The sequence below is a fragment of the Nannospalax galili genome, unplaced genomic scaffold, assembly GCF_000622305.1.
Source record: "Nannospalax galili isolate Female #2095 unplaced genomic scaffold, S.galili_v1.0 scaffold362, whole genome shotgun sequence".
Taxonomy (NCBI): domain Eukaryota; kingdom Metazoa; phylum Chordata; class Mammalia; order Rodentia; family Spalacidae; genus Nannospalax; species Nannospalax galili.
The window spans coordinates 2,526,015-2,532,139 of record NW_008348785.1 but is presented as its reverse complement, the minus strand read 5'-3'; positions in this window follow the sequence as shown (position 1 = coordinate 2,532,139).

Here is a 6,125-nt window from a genome sequence, read left to right as displayed (position 1 = left end):
GCCCGCCTCCGGCAGGCCGGAGGCCAGCGGCGCAGGGTCCGGGATGGCGCGCTCCCGCTTGCCTTCGGCGGTGGCTCGGCCGCAGCTCTCCAGCTGCGAACTGGGTTTGCGCAGCCTAGTGAAGCTGGGGGGGGGGGGCAAGGAGGCGGGGCGGGAAGAGAACCGCGGGGAGCTTCACGCCGATTGGCACTTGGGCTTCCCGGACCCCCACCACGCGCGGGGCGCGCTCTCAGCAGTCTCCCACCATCCAGAACCGCGTGGGGGCCGCTGGCCTGGACCAGAGGGATCTCCGCGCTCCGCTGCGCGCTCCCGGCTCGGCTCGCAGGGTCGTGGCTGCACGCTCTGAGAGCTTCCTCCCCAACCTGCTGAGACTCGTGAAGTGCGTGAGGGAGGCTTCTCTCTAGGGTATCCCCACTATACGTGCATCTATCTGACGCAGTATGCTCCCTTTATCCCCGGGCACCTGCCTCCCGCCTTTGACCTGCGGATACCATCCAGACAAGGACTGGCGACTCGGCGCATCCCAAGCCCCATCTGTGAACTAACCACAGTAACGGCTTCAGGCCCCCTCACCTCGAATTTTTTAAAGGCCTTATGTGTTTACAGTTTACAAAGCCCTTGGGCTTTCTCGCTTTCTTTTGATTTCCTAAGCATCACTGTGAGGTGGGCGTGGCCTGGGACCATGATCCGGTTTCGAAGAAGAGGAAAATGAGGTTCAAACATGAGCAGTGGTCTCCCCAGGGCCACTGTAGGTGACAGAGTCTGGGTTAGACCAGGACTTTTTCAGCACATCCTGCTTTTTTGGAAAAGGCGGGGGGGGGGGGATCTTGCCCTAGATAGGCGACTTTTCTTTCCACTCAAAAGGCCAGCAAGGCTAGAAGGTAAATGTGGGTTTAGGAGAGATGACCATGTCCCCCGCCAAGCGGTATCCACCCTCGGGGCCAGGTGGGTTGACTGAGAGTAGCTGTCTTTGGTGTCACCCAGAGGTGGTATCTCTGGGTTTCTGACCCTAGCCTCTCCCAGCCCCAAGAAGGAAAACGCTAAAAAGACGCCTGCTTCTTTGAATTTAAGATCAGAGAAGGGAGACGATTAAAACAGCCCCATCTGCCTCCTCCCCGGGTCTCTAGGGAGGCTAGCCGGCATCAGCACTGGCGGGAAAGCTTGCCCTAGCCACACCCGTGCTAACTTTCTCTCTTTTGTCACCGCTGTAAGCCCTAAGAATTTACTTTAGCGGCAAATTCTGAGGCATCCCTTAGCACTACCCAGAGCCACCTCCGACTCTGCTGCTCCTTTCTTCCCTGCCCCATGCGGTTCCAGACAATGGCTTAGCAATTAATTTTGTCTGAGCAGGTAAGAAGGAGAGGACCCCTTCTCACTAAAGCGCTGGGGGCTGCTAATCCTATCTGTTATAAAGAGGTGTCATTAGGGGCCAGCTCCTTGTAGCTTTTCTCATTCAAACCTTTCAGCCCCTCCCAGGGGTGGCCACTCAATTCCCTGCCGACTTTAAAGCCTTGCCAAAATTCAAGCCAGCTTCAGTCCTAAAGCGGAGATGGATGGCTCTTTTCAAGCCAAGGAAAGGAAGTGCCCAGCCCAAACCCACGGGACCACCTCCTGCCAAAGGGAATTTGTGCCATGTGAAACGCAGGAAAGACTACCCAGAAACCGAGAGGCCTGGCCCAGGGACAACACCTGCAAATCACAGAACCTTCTAGAATGCAGATAATTTGTTTTCTGTTTGGATAACTCTTTCTCACCTAGTTCCCACATGATTTGTTTTCCTTAAAAAAAAAAAAAAAAAGCCTCCCTTTTTCTTTCTCCCCCTCCATTGATCCCAGCACCTTCCACCTTTTTCAGTATATACTTAGGTTCCTCAGGGTAGCTGGGAAAAGATCTCCATAAATTCTCGATAGAATGAATAAAGGGTTTGTTTTACCCCCATAGTTCCCCCTTCTTACCCCTTTCTCTAGAAGAGACATTGAGATCATATCGCAGGATAGGGGGGTGGTATTCCAGATGGCACCCACATCCCAAACCAGAAGGACAGGGAAGGCACCCCCCTGCCAGCCATGAACAGCCAGACCTGGGATCATTTAATTGCATTACCATTGCTTTTGTTGTTGTTTAAATTATATGAACAGTCTTTCCTTTAATATGAATCATCTTTCCTTTGAAGTCTCTGTGTTAAATACAGAAAAGGAGGGGCTGGAGAGATGGCTTAGCAGTTAAGAGCACTGACTGCTCTTGCAGAGGACCCGGGTTCGATTCCCAACATCCACATGGCGGCTACGAACCATCCTTAACTCCAGTTCCAGGGGAATCCGAAGCCCTCTTCTGACTTCCGCAGCATTGCACGAGACGGGTGCACTCGCATACATTCAGGCAATAAACTCATGCACATAAAATAGAAATAATAAATAAAAAATTTTTTAAATACAGAAAAGGAACCAAAAAGGGGAGAAGCAACAAACTGGAGAGAAAAGTGAAGAGCAGAGCAGCCGTGGTCTAACCTGTGAACCCGAGTGCCCTCTTGCAATGGTTTTTAAATTCTCCTTGCATTTCATTTTCCCAACACCCTTCCTGTGTGTGGTCAGTGCAGTGTGACACTGAGAATTCCTGCCTGGTGCTTGACTTCAGATAGTAAGTGACACCTAAGACATTGCTGTGTCTCCTACAGATGTTAGAAGAATGAAGCATCATCTCATTCACCCAGCTTAAAGACAAACAACCAAAGGCCAGTACATCCTGCACTTTAGGGGAGACTGGAGGCAGGAAGTTTAAGGGAATTCTCCAGGACCTGGACTGTATGTGAAACCTACCTTTGGGCACAACTTGGAGATGTTTCATTCACTAGCATCCTGATAAACGTTTATAGCCAGAGTATTCCTATAATAATAACTGTGTCTACCTCTACTGAGCTATCTTCCCTCTGTGCACAGAGTTGATTTTTTTTTCCAGCATGACATTAAAATTCTGCCTGAGTGCTGTCTTTAAATTGCTTTGATGCTAGGTGGGTTCCAACCCTGACCTGTCCTGATGGCAACTGATGGCTGTAACAAGCTCAGGATCAATATTCATAGCGGGTGTCCTGGGCTGATAACACTATCCAAGACAATGTTCGCTATCAGTGCGGACAGCTGAGATATTGCGCCATTAGGGATGTTGTGTTAAATAACCTGATCCATTTCTGGGGCTATTTAATGAATTTCACAGCTTAGATAGTATCTGTAAGGCGACGGCAAAGGCTATTCCGGAGGCACTGATGCAAATCAATGGTGCCAGGCTTCTCCTGTTATTGTACAAACAAAGTGGCCTGTAATTCCAGCACAGCCTTGAGGAACTGCTGCCCACCCTGGAAACAGGGTTAACAATGGAGAGAATATGCAGAGGGGGTGGATGATAATATGAGCTGCTTTAAGGGTCCTGAGATAAAATCATATGTTCCTGAAATAAATACAACTGGAATTCTCTAGGTTGAATTCCTCAGTTTAAACCAGTCCAAAGGTTTGGACATATATGCCAAAGAGACAGCTTCATCAGGCACAGCTGAGGCCCAAAGGGAGATGTTGACAGTGGGGACCCATGTGAGCATCCTATATACGCAGGACCTCTGTCAGTTTTCCCCAAGATGTGTTTCTTCAACTCAAACTAGTCTATAAAATGGAAAGGAAAAGACACTGGATTTTAAAAGGAAGGTACTGGTGACAGAATCAATGGTTTGTTTACATGACCCCAGACCCTCATTGCTAGAGCATTCATTTACAATTAGAGATTAGCATTTGCCATTCCTCACTGGAGCCTTGAACTTGGACCGCCAAGCAATGCAAACAGATGCTTTAAAAACACACCAGAGCCAGGTGTATTCCCAGCACCTGGGAGGCCAAGGCAGGAGGATTGCTACAAGTTTGAGGCCAGCCTGGTCTACATTAGTTCCAAGTCAGCCAAGGCCAATAAGAAAACTCTGTCTCAGGGCTAGGAAAATGGCTCAGTGGTTAAGAGCCCATACTGTTATTACAGAGGACCTCAGTTTGGCTCTCAGCACCCGTGTCAGGCAGCTCTCTGTTGCTTTGGCCTCCAAGGGCACCTGCACTCATATATACATATCTGCACACAGATATATACATACAAATAATTTAAAATAACAAAAATTTAAATTTAAAAAGAAAACCCTGTCACATAAAACCAAAAGTAAATACATAAAACCTTGGAGGCTGATTTGTGAAAGTTGAGTTCAAAGTGTAGCCTTACTGGGCTGGGGACATAGCTCAGTTGGTAGAGTGTTTGCCTAGCATGCATGAAATTCTAGTTCAATCCCTAGTACCACATTAAAAATAATAATAATAATAAAAAAGAAAATAAATACTAGCCGGTTATGGTGGCGCACACCTTTAATCCCAGCACTTGGGAGGCAGAGGCAGGCGGATCTTTGTGAGTTCGAGGCCAGCCTGGTCTACGTAGTGAGTTCCAGGCCAGCTGGGGCTACAGGGAGACCCTGTCTCAAAAAGACAAGAAAAAAAAAATACTGGTCATGGTGATGAACACCTATAATCCCACCGTGTGGGACGTGAAGGCAGAAGGATCAGGATCATCCTTGGCTACATAAAGAGTTCAAGGCCAGCCTGGGCTGCATGAGACTTTGCCTCAAAAAATGAATTCAAAAAATGAACAAATAAATTAAAAAAAAAAAAAAGGCAGCCTTCCTTTCTCCAAACAATAAAAATGTTTACATATTTCACTCTGAAAAATAAGAGCGTCTTTTTGAAAATCTACGGGTTGAAAAATCAACTTGCTTTTGAAATAGGGTTAGTCTTTCTCAGGCTAGTTCAGGCTGTGTAGAACTCTCGGTCCTCGTGCCCCCCCCCGGGGGGGGGGAGGCGGGGGCTGGAGACCGATGACTCAGCAGTTAAGAGCACTGGCTGCTCTTGCAGAGGACCTGGGTTGATTCCTAGCACCCACATGACAGCTAACAACTGTTCCTAACTCCAGTTCCAGGGAGTCCAACACCCTCCTCTGACCTCTGCAGACATTGCATGACACGGGTACACTTACATACATAAATAAATATAAAGATAAAAATAATAAATATTTTAAAAATCGACTTCTTTATCTTAGCGGAATTTCGAAGGTGACTAGCAATGGGGGTTACATTGCGCAGCAGATCGCATTTATTGGTCCTGCTGAACGATTAGTATTAACAACAGTTGTTCTTCGTCGGGCATTGCCCTGGCCAGACATTGGGCTAAGCTTTCCACACATTTCATGAGCTCTCCCTAGATGACTTGAAGTGGGTTCTTCTGCCCTCAGTTTGTTGTTGAGAAGATGGATTCAGAAGCTCAAAAATATTGGGGCTGAGACTTGAACCCAAGAGGGGAGATTTCAGAATCCTCTTCTGCTAATGTTTTTTTGGAGAAATCTGATTCCTGCCCCAGGACATAACTCAATTGTAGCTTTTCCTTAAAGTTGTACAGAGAGCTGGGCCGTGTAACAGGACATCTGGGAAGATAGGTGAGCCCACAGCTGCCTGGAACTAGGCCAGGTCACAGGTTTCAGGGACCCAGTTTTGGGGGTCTTTTGTAAAAAATGTATTGGGGGGGCTGGAGATATAGCTCAGCAGTTACGAACACTGGCTATTCTTCCATAGGACCTGGGTTTGATTCCCAGCACCCACATGGCAGCTAACTACTGTCTGAACTCCAGTTCCAGGGGATCCAATGCCCTCTTCTGGCCTCTGCTGGCATTGCATGACATGAGGGCACTTACATACATGCACGCAAAACACTCATACACATAAAAATTTTATTTTATGTGTATGAGTATTTTGTCTGCATGTAAATGCACCTGTGTGGTGCAGTGCCACTGAGGTCAGAAGAGGGCATTAGATCCTCTGGATCTGGAGTTAAGGACAGTTGCTAGCCACCATGTGGGTGCTGGGAACAGAACCCCAGTCCTCTGCAAGAGCAGTTAGTGCTCTTAACTGCTGAGCTGTCTCTCCTGACAGTTTTGGGATCTTTTTACATTCAATGTTGTATAACATTTTCAGGTGTTCCCAGGGAGCGTCTGAGTAAGGGGAATTGCACTGGGTATGTGGCCAGGCAGAGAAATAGAGCTAGGACAAGAGAAGAAGGTAT